General features: G+C 43.2%; 1 protein-coding gene across 1 annotated transcript in view; it reads left to right on the forward strand.

Moving 5' to 3' along the window:
- LOC144050294 (uncharacterized) overlaps window positions 1-13,002 on the forward strand; it is a 43,479-nt gene that overhangs the window by 27,044 nt on the left and 3,433 nt on the right. The gene's annotated exons all lie outside the window — the stretch shown is intronic.

Genomic DNA, 13,002 nt, shown 5'->3' on the forward strand with positions numbered 1-13,002 from the left:
AGCGTAGAAAGCAGCACATATTACTATTCCTAGAAAAAAGGGTTTATTATGGGACTGCTTTGCGTAGCAAGCAGCACATATTACTATTCCTAGAAAAATGGGCTTCTTATTATTATTATGGGACTGCTTTGCGTAGCAAGCAAGCAGCTTGCTTGCAAAGCAAGCAGCACATATTACTATCCTACAGAAAGGGGTTTATTGTTGCGTAAATTATTATGGGACTGCTTGCGGAGCAAGCAGGCACATATTGTTATCCTACCTAGGACAGTGGTTTATTTTTATTTTTTATTATTCCAGCGATTTTCCCGCTAAAATGCGGCCCGTACCGTACATCGCACCGGCACAAATGAGGTATCAAACGATGCGGCTCGATCTGTCTCGCTGCGCTATTATTTTTCTAAGAATTCCCAATTACCATGGCGACGCTATTCCCAAAAAACTCCCAAATTAACTCCCCATTGGGAATGAATGGGAAAAGGGAAGAGAAGATCACACATCAAGTACCTTTTTCCAAGACACGCTGTGCGCGCATACGTTATCCGACCGATACGAATTTTAGCTCATTTTGTAGGAATTTTTCCCATCTTTAGCTCAGTGTCGAAATCTTTTTTAACTCTTTTACTGCCAAAGACGTTAAATGACGTTCTGCAAAAACCTACGGAGGAGCGCCAAAGACGTTAAAAGACATCCTCCCATTTTTTTTTTTTTTTTTTTGAAACGGGTGCTGGGAAGGCTTGCGGAGCTCTCCTGAAAGTTTTAAGCAGGTCTCGTGAGCCTAATGACTATTTTTGGCCCCTAGAGGGCAGCGATGACTCTCTTTTGACAAGATCGGGTGGGCGTCAGTAGAGGCGGAGCTAGAGCGTTGAGCAGGAGATCAGAATGGAAAACAAAGGAAAAATGGCGGCCGGTCGCGAGGAGCTAACGCCAAAGCCGTTTTTTTCAAAGACCAAAATCATCGCTAAAAGAGCACATTGTTGATGACGATGATCATTATCGATGATGAAGATGATGGTGACTCCGTGGTTGGAAAGCATTGACGCGGCAGTAGAAGACGTTAGATGGAGCTAGATGGAGGAGGGAACGGGCAATGGCGAGCGTTTGCAAGCAGCTCTACACTTACAAGACAAAAGGCATCGACCAACGCTAAAAGAGTACATTGATGACGATGATGATGAAGGTGAATCAGAGCTTGACGGCGAAATTGGAACCGCTGACGCGGCGGCTATGACGGTGTTGTAACGCGGAGTGCAACCGAGCACGCACAGGCGGACGTTCGATCGGACGACGGAGAGTGCCCCGAGTCCAATGCATATTCATCGGAGGAAGTGTGTACAGTCTGCTACTTGCTTTTTATTCCCCGGAAAAAAAGGCCGTCAAGAAAGTGTAACGTTTGCACGCAAAACGGACCAATGTGAAAGTGAAAGTAAACTGTTGTGCGAGTCCTGGCGTCTCCTTGCACGCAGGAGAGCGTTACAAAAAGAAAAACTGTATTTGAAACATCCACATAATTGTAAGTAGTACCACAGTTGCACACATTTGTAAATAGTTTGCGAAATTGTTTTGTCAAATTGTTACACTGTTGAATGGAAATAAACGCATTTTGCAATCAAAAAACACTTTTTCATTGTTGGTGAAAGCGTTTTACAAAAGTAAAGCACTATTTAGGTGTTTGTGGCATCATTCATGGACAAAAAGAAGTGTACAATTCACTAGACTGCATGAAATAACATCGTTTCACAAAAAGCTCTTTTTCTCCGTTTTTTGTTTCAAAACCCAGAATTTCGGTGAAAGTAACCATTTTCTATTGTTGATTACTGAAGAACGGAATAAGGTAGAAACAAACTTTTTTTTTCTGATGAAAGATGAGAGTCCAATCTTTCATTTGGTCGAATGTGTGTTTCCATAGTCCAAACACAACATTTTCTGTGGACCTTGAAAGATCACTCAAAATGCTTAAATCGGCTGGCACTGGCGACAACCCGTTTTTGAAAACGTCTGGCAGTCAAAGAGTTAAGGAATGAAAGCTCCCCCCCCCCCCCTGTGCGGGTTCAAAGACAGTGACTGAATTAGCTTTCTCACACACTCTGTTGGCTAATTAGCCATCCAGTGCCGAGAACCAAATAATGTATTTGAAAAAATTTCACTTCAACTCGTCACCATGGCCACAATCTTTTGTCACTAGACGTCAAATTCTGTGTCTTCTTTCAGACAAACTAACTTTTATTTGGCTAAGGTGTCATTTAGTACCTTTATTTTCCCTTTAAGCTCGGACAAGTCGGACTAACTCGCCTATCTCTGCCATGTTAATTTCAGGCGCCTTCCTCTCTCAATTTCTGATAAATCATAAGTTTTCAACCTGCTCTCATTTGGTCATTTTTTATCCGATTAAGAAAATGAGAACATGCTCGTGTTCCCCAAACCCTTGCCGTTCTAACGGGCCATTTCTTGAATCTGTATCTTGAAGAGTTAAGTCGTGGGAGGCTCTTCTTTGAGGTGTGCGTCTCTCATTCAATCTCAATGCAATGTGGGTGCGTGACGTCACTTCAACTCGTCACCATGGCCACAATCTTTGCTCACTAGACATCAAATTCTCACATTTTGTAGTCACGAGTGTCTTCTTTCAGACAAACTAACTTTTATTTGGCTAAGGTGTCATTTAGTACCTTTATTTTCACCTTAAGCAAGAGAAGTCGGACTAATTCGCCTGTCTTTTACATGTTAAATTCAGGCGCCTTCCTCTCTCCATTTCTGATAAATCATAAGTTTTCAACCTGCTCTCATTTGGTCATTTTTTTATCCGATTAAGAAAATGAGAACATGCTCGTGTTCCCCAAACCCTTGCCGTTCTAACGAGCCATTTCTTGAATCTGTATCTTGAAGAGTTAAGTCGTGGGAGGCTTTTGTTAAAGGGGTGCTTCTCTCATGCAATCTCAATGGAATGTGGGGCACGTGACGGCTCCAAGTCAAAAATGTATGTGCTCTTAAAGTGACAGTGACATATTTTTAGATTATGGTTAACTTACACATTTCTTGACCGATTTCAGTCATTTAAATTTTAAACTGTTCAGCTCATTTACATTTTTTTAAATACATTTTCAGGGACAGTGAGATACTTTTAGTTGATGTTGATTATGGTTAACTTCCACATTTCTTGAGCGATTCCAGTGGTTTGAATTTTAAACTGTTCAGCTCATTACCAAAGAGTCAGCAGTCCCATTCAAAATTTCTGCGGGAATTTTTCTAGTTCTTTTTTTTATTTTTTATTATTCCAGCGATTTTTCCGCTAAAATGCGGCCCGTACCGTACATCGCACCGGCACAAATGAGGTATCAAACGATGCGGCTCGATCTGACTCGCTGCGCTATTATTTTTCTAAGAATTCCCAGTTACCATGGCGACGCTATTCCCAAAAAACTCCCAAATTAACTCCCCATTGGGAATGAATGGGAAAAGGGAAGAGAAGATCACACATCAAGCACCTTTTTCCAAGACACGCTGCGCGCGCATACGTTATCCGACCGATACGAATTTTAGCTCATTTTGTAGGAATTTTTCCCATCTTTAGCTCAGTGTCGAAATCTTTTTTAAGGAATGAAAGCTCCCCCCCCTTCCCTGTGCGGGTTCAAAGACAGTGGCTGAATTAGCTTTCTCACACACTCTGTTGGCTAATTAGCCATCCAGTCCCGGGAACCAAATAATGTATTTGAAAAAATTTCACTTCAACTCGTCACCATGGCCACAATCTTTTGTCACTAGACGTCAAATTCTCACATTTTGTAGTCACGAGTGTCTTCTTTCAGACAAACTAACTTTTATTTGGCTAAGGTGTCATTTAGTACCTTTATTTTCCCTTTAAGCTCGGACAAGTCGGACCAACTCGCCTATCTCTGCCATGTTAATTTCAGGCGCCTTCCTCTCTCCATTTCTGATAAATCATAAGTTTTCAACCTACTCTCATTTGGTCATTTTTTATCCGATTAAGAAAATGAGAACATGCTCGTGTTCAACCGTTAAGTCGGGAGAGGCTTTTGTTGAAGGGGTGCTTCTCTCATTCAATCTCAATGCAATGTGGGTGCGTGACGTCACTTCACCTCGTCACCATGGCCACAATCTTTGCTCACTAGACATCAAATTCTCACATTTTGTAGTCACGAGTGTCTTCTTTCAGACAAACTAACTTTTATTTAGCTAAGGTGTCATTTAGTACCTTTATTTTCACCTTAAGCATCTTGAACCGTTAAGTCGTGAGAGGCTTGGTGCGTGACGTCTCTCCAACGTGTTAGTCCAATGCGTGTGCGTCAATGTGCATGTTTCTTAAAGGGACAGTAAGATACTTTTACACTATGGTGATTATGCCTATTTCTTGACCGATTTCAATCGTTTGAATTTTAAACTGTTCAGCTCATTTCCATTTTTTAAAATACATTTTCAAAAATAACACATTATTATTATTATTTTTATTTTTTCTATTAAATGTAATGGATTGGCAATTGATTAGGTACACCCTGGATTATCGCCACTCTGCCCACCCAGGGGGGCGGCCATCTTGGCCAATTAATTAGGTACACCAAGGATTCGCTCCCCTCCGCCCACCCAGGGCGGAGGCCATCTTGGCCAATTGATTAGGTACGCCCAGGATTCTTGCCACTCCGCTCGCCCAGGGCGGTGGCCATCTTGGCCAATTAATTAGGTACACCCAGGATTCTCGCCACTACGCTCGCCCAGGGCGGCGGCCATCTTGGCCAATTAATTAGGTACACCCAGGATTCTCGCCACTACGCTCGCCCAGGGCGGCGGCCATCTTGGCCAATTAATTGGGTACACCCAGGATTCTTGCCACTACGCTCGCTCAGGGCGGCGGCCATCTTGGCCAATTTATTAGGTACGGCAAGGACTCTCTCCCCCTTGCCCACCTGGGTCGGCGGCCATCTTGGCCAATTTATTAGGTACGCCCAGGATTCTCGCCACTCCGCTCGCCCAGGGCGGCGGCCATTTTAGCCAATTAATTAGGTACACCATGGATTACCGCCTTTCTGCCCACCCAGGGCGGCAGCCATCTTGGCCAATTGATTAGGTACGCCAAGGACTCTCTCCCCCTTGCCCACCTGGGTCGGCGGCCATCTTGGCCAATTTATTAGGTACGCCCAGGATTCTCGCCACTCCGCTCGCCCAGGGCGGCGGCCATTTTAGCCAATTAATTAGGTACACCATGGATTACCGCCTTTCTGCCCACCCAGGGCGGCGGCCATCTTGGCCAATTGATTAGGTACCCCAAGGACTCTCTCCCCCTCGCCCACCTGGGTCGGCGGCCATCTTGGCCATTTTACTACTATTAAAATTACTAAAACTACAAACAATACTTATTATGGGACTGCTGTTGCTTGCGAAGCACGTATCAATATCCACCCTAGAAAAGTGGTTTGACACAGATTGAGAGGTAAAGTACACCAACATTTGGCAAACGGTTCAGCGCATGCTTTCCACCTTGCAAGAGTCAGCAGTCCCATTCAAAATTTCCGCGGGAATTTTTCTAATTGTAAATAGTACCACAGTTGCAAACATTTGTAAATAGTTTGCGAAATTGTTTTGTCAAATTGTTACACTGTTGAATGGAAATAAACGTATTTTGCATCCAAAAATTCAAAAACACTTTTTCATTGTTGGTGGTGGTGTATTACAGAAGTAAAGCACTATTTAGGTGTTTGTGGCATCATTCATGGACAAAAAGAAGTGTGCAATTCACTAGAGTGCATGAAATAACATCGTTTCACAAAAAGCTCTTTTTCTCCGCTTTTTGTTTCAAAACAGAGCATTTCGGTGAAACTAACCATTTTCTATTGTTGATTACGGAAGAACGGAATAAGGTAGAAACAAACTTTTTTTGGTAGTATGTGTATTTCCATAGTCCAAACACAACATTTTCTGTGGACCTTGAAAGATCAGTCAAAATGCTTAAATCGGCTGGCACTGGCGACATCCCATTTCTGAAAACGTCTGGCAGTCAAAGAGTTAAACAGCAATGGGAAAAATCCACTTTTTGGAGCTTTTAGCCATGTTAAAATGCTATTTCCTCACCAAAAACATCACCAAATTGGTGTTTTCCTCCATTCTATGAGGAATTCTAAGTCAGTCTGCTCTCCAAGCACCAGCTCCTCCCAACCTGAGAAAATGAGCTGTTTGCACATTTTGACGTCATTAGGAGAGGATCCATCCCCGCACCGCCTCTGCGGACTAAACGCAGACCCACTTTCTCTGAGACCTCCATGAGATAATGACAAAAGTAGCCTTTATCAGTAGACGTTCTGTCCAAATAAATTCAAAGCAAAGTGCAATGAAATGACAATTGGCCATCTTAAAATCCATTCTGGCTGATACTTGTGTAAACTACAAGTAAAACTTTTGCGCTGCTGAACCTAACTGAACGAATGGTGTAGTGGTTAGTCCCCTTGCCCTGGAAACGCGTCATTACACAGCATGCGTGTGCGTTGCGTCTCCGCTCCGTCAGCACAGCTGATTCGTTTCCATTCTATCAGCTTGTTCAAATTACACCGGCTGCGTGTGTGCTGCGAATCGATTAAGGACCAGCTGCGTCGTGCCGGAGCCCGCCGCACGGATAGACCTATTTTAGATTTTTCCCAGACGACGCACCCGTCGGCATCCGTCAAATGGCAAACTAGCACAGAACACAACGAGCGGGACAGGAAGACCGACGCAGTTTCAAAATAAAAAATTCCGGAAAATTTTCAGAATAAAATACTCGCCAGATCCTATTTCGCAATCATGTCAGCAAAACGTCATAATGCTTAATGCTTAATTCACTGCAGCGAACATAGACGAGAAGAGATTAATAATGGAGGTGGATTATATATGACACGGCACATCCTTTTTATTTGGACAACCTAAAAATTGATGCTCGTCTTTTTTTTTCTGTTTTGTCGTCCCCCTGAACATACCTTACTCTATCGTCTGCCATTGCTTTGTGACTACAAACGTAAGTGTGACATAATATCTGGTCAAAACGTGCAATGTGTATCCGGTCCTGTCGGCGGTTATTCGCAAAACCTGTTTCCATAGCCAAAATTCGCAGTTTCCTTTTTTCGATACGCTTCAAAATCCACCCCGACCAAGCGTAAAAACATAATTTTTTCCTGACAATTTTGGCCCGTTTTTCGAATTTCTAGCGTTTCCATTCAGTTTTATTTTCACATTTCTTGAAAATTCGAAACACAACTATAGTTGAATATGAGTTACATGCTGTATTTATTTGAAAACTCGAACAGTTATTGTACATACTATAGTAATCAACGTTCTGATTTAAAAATTGTTCCACATGCTTGACTAGCAACCAGTCCAGAGTGTACCCAAGCCTCTCGCCCAAAGTTAGCTGGGTTGGGCTCCAGCTCACCCATGACAGATGGATTGAATTTTTGCAGTGTTTTTCAGCAATTGGCAGGCAGTGAAACCATTTTTCATCATCTATACTTCTCATACAATTATTATCTTGCCACCCCCAGTGTCTCTGCTGTGGAAGAAACCGCGCAAGGCAGGCTGACAAGGTGCTCCTTGGGGAAATATCAGGATCCAACCTGAAAGGGAAAAAAAGTGAGAGATTATACAGCAAGGGAGAATGTGATGGGACAGGAGGCAAAGGCAAGCAAGGCAGACAGAGAGCGGGCTGAAGGGATGGTGTGAAATGGGATGGAAATGAAGTTCACGCAAAAGGGAAGGGTGCGGTGAGATTTAGAAATTGCGTTTTGATGGAAGTAAATACAGTCACTCTGCAATGGTGGCAGAAACACAGATTAAGACCATCATGTCATCAAAGAGAGATTTGTGCTACTTGGATATATTTGATTCAGGGATGCCTGCCTCCCCTGTGCACACCACTCACAGAAGTTTTTTTGTACTCTCAGTGATAAACACTCCACATATTTTTGAGGTGCAGTGACGGGCAACTGCACACTTGATTAAAAAAGGAGGACAGGTAGGTGCTGTGGCGGCAAACTGAACTACGCAATGGAGACTTCATCATCTGGCACTAACAAGATTATGGCCTCTTCAGGAAAATCCCATTGAAACACTATGAAAAATGTGCATGCAAGGTGAGCTGTGTCTCACATTTTAATTGTGTTAATCACTAAGGAGAAATGAGCCTGGCAGCCTGAGGCACACACAGTAAATCCTTACATGGACCGAAATGTAATAATTGGTTGTTGCATGGACTTCTTGGATTGGTTCCTTCTGTCACTCATCACAAGGAAACAGTTTTGCATGACTGCAGATGAAAAACACCAAACCAGAATTCTGACATTAACACAAATATTGACTGCATGTAAACGTTGTCAGTGTTTGTTTACGGCAAGGCAAAAAAAGACGTTCACTTCGGGCGTTGAATAGAGAGGACGTCATTGGCTTTTGTGCAGCACCTCCATTGAAATCAAATTCTAAATCTTATTAATCCATAGGCATCTCTTTGTGTGATCAACCCCCCACCCCTTCTGCAGAGCGTGAGAGTCTCTGTGTTAATTGATCACGTTTACAACAACCTTTAATTTGTACTTTGGACACACCTACTGTGCACACCCTTTGGTATTTAGTGGGAACAGTGGCACAGACTCTGTTTACATACCATCCATATTCGGGTGAAGGTCAAAATGCTGGTTACTGAAACATTAGTGACAACATGTTTAGGTGCGTGAGCAGACGGAGTTTACTCCCATATACATAACCCGATCCAAACCACAAAGCACAGACACATTTAAAGGAAATTTCAGCCGTAATTCTTCACTCATAAGCTCTCTTTATGAATTTTCTTATCAGGAAAATGATAGATTGCATTTTCAATTTCATCATTTTTTTTTTACAGAAATCAATAAATACCTAACAAAACAAAAAAAACGCCCCTTCGTAATAGGGTGCCACACGAGTGCTATTTTTAGACCTCAAGTTCGCGTGACATTAAAAGCGTGACCTGGAAGGGGTTCAAAATAGCACCCTTGCAGACGCCCCATGCTAGTAGTGCTTGTTTTTGTTCTCGTTTATCTCGGAAAAATGCAGAGTAAAAGCTGCTATGGAACTTGCAAAAACAACTCTAGACACTCAACCTAACATCCAACCAATTCCCTACAGCGCATGCACAGAAATGCAAGGTACGCTACTCTGACAGGCATGCTGTTTTGTCGTGACACCAGCCTTTTCGCTGGAGCTCCTCTGGTCCGAATTTTTCGACGTCCACCAACAAGTAAATTTTCCACACCTCACTGGCATGCAGATTTTTTTTTAAAGTTCTGCTTTTTGACAGAGCAACCTCTGGAGGTTATTGTGATCGCTAGCCGATGGTTGACGCTTTCGAAGCGGCCACAGCGAGTGAGCGCTGCACAGCCTCACCGAGCTGCTTTTCTCAGGCTTCTGGTTGGACAGAAGCCAGCATTTCTCCCGGCCGCTCTGAACTCCTTGGCTGCCTGATCAGTCACCGGTTGCGGGCGCAACGTCCGAGACACAGAGCCCTATGTCTGACCTGTGAGAAGTGGTTTTCATCCAGCAAACCTCATCTGTTTAGTGGCCGAGCATCAACTGCTGCCATGACAGCTGTGTGTTTTCAGCCAAGGGGACCTAGCTAGCTGCCTGCCTTGCCTGGCTATCTGTTTTTAGCAAGGGGAGCTAGCTAGCTGCCTGGCTGGCGTCTAACAAAACTTGTGTCGCTAAACGTCTAAAAACGGAGCCTAATCACCATATGCACATTCCTACTCTTGTCCACACCAACCTGTGAAAGTAAAAAACAATAATCAGCATGACATTTTCCTCATAGAAGCTCACATCATGCCAATAAAATCCTAAATAATGTGCCAATCGCATTTTTACTTTCACAAATTGAGATGGACAAGAGTAGGATTGTGCATAATCATTATGCATGTTTTTGTGACGATAGGTCACTGTTTTCAAACACTAGGTGACAATATAACGTGACAAAACAAGCCAAGAAACATAATCACGATGCTTGCCTCCTTCCCTCTTGCGACGTTGACAGGATGAGATGGGGCAGGCAAAGTGGGCGGGGCTAAATACGAGAAATGTAGTCATATAAAATGTGTTAAATCACTACTGAGTGTTTTAGGGGCATGAATTTTAGTGCTGACATTTTTACGTAGAGACCTTTCAAATAAGTGCCCATGTTCATCTCAATCAAGCGTTCAGTTCACTTTCTATGGTTAATAATAGACATTATGTTAATGTCACTCACCATAGTTCAGTGACTGAAAGGATTGTGCAATTGCGGGTGAAAAGCACCTTTTTTTTGCTTGATGGTTCCTTAATTAAGGTTAGTTATTGAATTTTAGCCTAGGAGCCCTTGTCAAATAACACATTCAAATATTAAATTGCAAGACTATCAAAATCAATTAAATATGTGAAAATTTGACTCAGATCGAAATGTGTTAAAGTTGTTTTACACTGACATTATTAAAGTCCGAGAACATAAAGTATTATCATTGCAATATACAAACACAAATGAATACAGTATGCATGATAGTTGGAACCATGTTATCTTGCTGTGTCTTCTATCTAGTGTATGACAATCACCTTCACAGCCACATCTGATCAGCTCTCTGCAAGCTCTGGAAACCTCGAGAATAGTCAGCCAAACTAGCACCTATGACCCTTCTTCCTTGGCCTATCCATAGTTGAAGAAGGAATCACTTGGTGGCTCTGTGTGCTGGTGGTCCAGATTCCTGATTGATAGTCTGCCTGTTTCACATGCTGGAGGAGTGCATCCTGGGTCAGTGGTAAACATAGAAAGCCTTTGGATGGTGGTCAGCTGAACTCTGCTGGATGTCAGAAAGTCAAACAGCTCCTTCTTATTGATTGGGTCATGAAGAAAATCCAACCAATTTCCTGTTCAGACTTTCCTTGGTTGGCAGACTGGGGTGGTGGTTCCCCTTTTTAAGAAGGGGGACCGGAGGGTGTGTTCCAACTTTAGAGGGATCACACTCCTCAGCCTCCCAGGTAAGGTCTATTCAGGGGTGCTGGAGAGGAGGGTCCGTCGGAAGGTCGAAACTCGGATTCAGGAGGAGCAGTGTGGTTTTCGTCCCGGCCGTGGAACAGTGGACCAGCTCTACACCCTCAGCAGGGTCCTCGAGGGTTCGTGGGAGTTCGCCCAACCAGTCCACATGTGCTTTGTGGACTTGGAGAAGGCGTTTGACCGTGTCCCTTGGGGAATCCTGTGGGGGGTGCTTCGGGAGTATGGGGTACCAAGCCCCCTGATACGGGCTATTCGGTCCCTGTACGACCGATGTCAGAGTTTGGTCCGCATTGCCGGCAGTAAGTCGAATTTGTTTCCTGTGAGGGTTGGACTCCGCCAAGGTTGCCCTTTGTCACCGATTCTGTTCATAACTTTTATGGACATAATTTCTAGGCGCAGCCGAGGCGTTGAGGGGGTCCGGTTTGGTGGCCTCAGCATTGCATCTCTGCTTTTTGCAGATGATGTGGTGCTGTTGGCTCTTCAAGCCGTGATCTCCAGCTCTCACTGGAGCGGTTCGCAGCCGAGTGTGAAGCGATGGGATGAGGATCAGCACCTCCAAATCCGAGACCATGGTCCTCAGTCGGGAAAGGGTGGAGTGCCCTCTCCGCGTCGGGGAGGAGGTCCTGCCCCAAGTGGAGGAGTTCAAGTGTAGGGTACTTTTCTCAGGGTACTTTTCGTACTTTTTTCCCAAAACAATATCTCACAAACAAATTGAACTGGATTTAGAGTGGCCATGAGTGATGGTGCTCTCAGGGTATGTGTGTGGCAAAATCTGTTCTCACGAACAGAATGTGTGTGCGCAAAAGACTGAGAAGGAATTTTTAGACAAAAACAAGGTTAAGGTCAAATTATACTGAGTTCAACACTATTTCACCTACTCTACACATCTATAAAACATTTCAACATGGTTAATATATGAAATAAAGAATTAAAAATGTTAATAATGTATAACAAAAGTCAGACATACTGTAAGAGCCCAATGATTGACTGGCATCAAGAATGTGTGTGTGTATATATATATATATATATATATCTTTGGGACAGGCATAAAATCTGTCATTACATCTCTTTCCTCTGACATCAACTATAACCTCAGACAGCTAATTTTTCATTTTGTGAAGGGATGTGTTTGTTAGCCCCAGAATCAAATCTGAACTTTTATTGCTGGTACTCCTTAAGTCAGCTGTTGTTGATACACAATGAGAAGTATTTTACAATAATAGAGACTTCAGCCATCTATTGTTACATCCATCTTTGCTTCCATCTGTCTTTCTTGGAAACATAAAGCAATGATGCAACATGTCTTACTAGAGAAACGGCTCTAAAATTGCAGCAGAAATCTGAACATTCCTGCTTCTCTTGCACTGTATTTTTCTATATTCTGTGCAATTTAAAATACTGAAAAGGGGTTGGAAATGCATTTTCAGCTGATGTTTTTCTTTCTAATTAATGGAAGGAAGCGAAGGCACATCTGCTGACATTCCTTCACCAAGATGAATAAAAACATTTATGCTCTCTTTCTCATGTCAACTGCAGCAAGCATCTCCCTCTGCCTGCTTGGCACATTTGAAGCAGATACCGGTTAATGTGCTTATCCCCACAGGATAAATGTGTTGGTGATGAAGCAAGAGTTGCGAAAAAGTCAAAGCGCTGCTATAGGAGAAAATAATCTAATTTTCACTGAGGGGATTCTATAGTCACAGTAATAAAGGATGTGTATCATTTTCAAATAATTTCATAGTCCCAGATGAAAGGGACCACAAATATCTGTAAATAGAGTGCAAGTGGCAGTGTTTGTGGTGCTTTCGCACTTCATTATCTTCCACTGTCAGAGCAGACGCACGTTGGACTTGGTTGGCCTCATTGTGGAGCTGTGCTGCCCACTCTTAAATCTATTTCTGCGCGTTGGCCGAAACACAAACAGCACAGCAGTTTGCTGCAAAGGCTCTAAGATGATCAGATGCAAAAGAGCGAAGAGGAGGAAG

This window comes from Vanacampus margaritifer, chromosome 4, assembly GCF_051991255.1.
Source record: "Vanacampus margaritifer isolate UIUO_Vmar chromosome 4, RoL_Vmar_1.0, whole genome shotgun sequence".
In the NCBI taxonomy this organism is placed as follows: Eukaryota; Metazoa; Chordata; class Actinopteri; order Syngnathiformes; family Syngnathidae; genus Vanacampus; species Vanacampus margaritifer.